Here is a 1946-nt window from a genome sequence, read left to right on the forward strand (position 1 = left end):
CAGCAGTAACAGAACGTTACCTTCCGTTTTGGTACATAGAGCTATCAAGATGAAGAACTTATTTTCTCTTCAACAACAGTCTTTATCAGTTGAGGAATACTACTCAAAGTTTGTTACATTAAAGAGATATGCTCCCAAGATGTCTCTAGAATAGCAGGTAGCTCAATTTTTCCAAGTTCTTATTGAACCCTTAAACAGCCGACTTGAAGCCCTTAGGCCATCATCCTTGCAAGACACATTGCTAAGAGCAAAACCTTTAGCTTCGGAGGTTCAAAAGGTCGCTCAGGGAAGGCAAAATTATCTGGCAAAAAGGGATAGACCGAATGGTTGGGACAACAGACCAGCCAAATTCACCTATGGGAATCGACTAGTGGTAGCCACAATGATAGCTACCGAATTCCCAGATGTACAATGTATTGAGTGCCATGAGTGAACATTATAGAAATCAGTGCCCAATGAGAGTTTGTGCTTTTGGTGCAAATGCGATCCCTCTATTTACAAACGGAAGAGGTCAACCGAATTACCATGGAGGATGTGGAAGAGCAAACAGAGGACATGGACATGGATCTCTTGCTAGAGCCAATGCCGTAGTTGGCCGATGGACTATAGGGGATGGAGCAGATGAAAGCAGTACTACATGCTGCTATTGACAATCCCGATGCTTGCCCCAACAATATGCAGTCATCCAATCTCCAGGAACTCGCAAAGGTGGAAAAGTTGAATTTCTAATAGATTGTGAAAGCACACACTCTTTTCTCTCTCCTAGATGCATGAGAAAGTTGAAATTAAACCAGTACCCTGCAAGGAGATTAGCTGTAGAGCTAGCAAATGGAAAGAAAGTCCTATACAACAGGCCAGGTAGAATCTAAACTATGGGGATAGTCTACTTCTGCTCAATTTTGAAGGGTCTAAAAAAAGGTCAGCAGATCTACATGGTTAATCTTAACAAGGTGGACAGACCGGACTCAAACTTTTGCCCCGATTGGTTGAAAGATTATGCCGATGAGTTCCCTGAAGATCTTACAAATCTTCCACCACCTCGAGAAGCTGATCATGAGATTGAAACCATTCTTGGTTGTAAACCTATTTCAAAGAGACCTTATAAGATGTCACTTCCTGAGGCTATTGAGCTCAAAGAGCAGCTTGGGCAGCTTACTAAGCAAAGATTTATCAGATCTAGTACTTCTCCTTGGGGTGCTCCACTTCTCTTCTAGAAGAAGAAGGATGGTTATGCCTTTGCATAGACTACCACAGAATTAACCAGGTGACCGTTAAGAACAAGTATCCCATTTTGAGGATTGACAAGCTATTGGATAGAGTGCATGGCGCTAAGATCTTCACCAAGATTGATCTACGGTCTAGATACTATAAAATAAGGATCAAAGGATCGGCATTCCAAAGACAGCTTTCAATACTAGGTATGGACATTATGAGTTCACAGTAATGTCTTTCGGTCTTAGAAATGCTCCTGCAAGCTTCAATCCATTGATGCAGGATATTTTCAAACCTTACTTGGATGATTTTTTTTGGTTTTCTTCGATGATATTATGATCTATTCCAAGGATGAGGAAGAACACGAAGAGCACATTCGTAAAGTCTTAGAGTTGTTATGCCAGCATCAACTTTATGCTAAGGAAAGTAAATGTACCTTTGGTTCTTCCAATTAGCTATATTGGCTTCATTATATCTTCCAAAGGTATTTCAGTCGACCTGGAGAAAATCAAGGACATTGTGGAATGGCCTCTGCCTGCTTCTATCAATGAAAGTAGGGGATTTCTTGGAATTACCGGGTGGTACAAAATATTCGTTAAGGACTATGCTCTTACTGTAGCACCCTTGATAGAGCTGTTAAAGAAAGGAACGAGGATCGAGTGGAAAGCAACACATGAATCCAACTTTGTAGAGTTAAAAGGTTACCTAGTGTATTCTCCTATTTTGAAGCTTCC

The sequence above is a fragment of the Adiantum capillus-veneris genome, chromosome 27 (assembly GCF_014529385.1).
Source record: "Adiantum capillus-veneris isolate H3 chromosome 27, ASM1452938v2, whole genome shotgun sequence".
In the NCBI taxonomy this organism is placed as follows: domain Eukaryota; kingdom Viridiplantae; phylum Streptophyta; class Polypodiopsida; order Polypodiales; family Pteridaceae; genus Adiantum; species Adiantum capillus-veneris.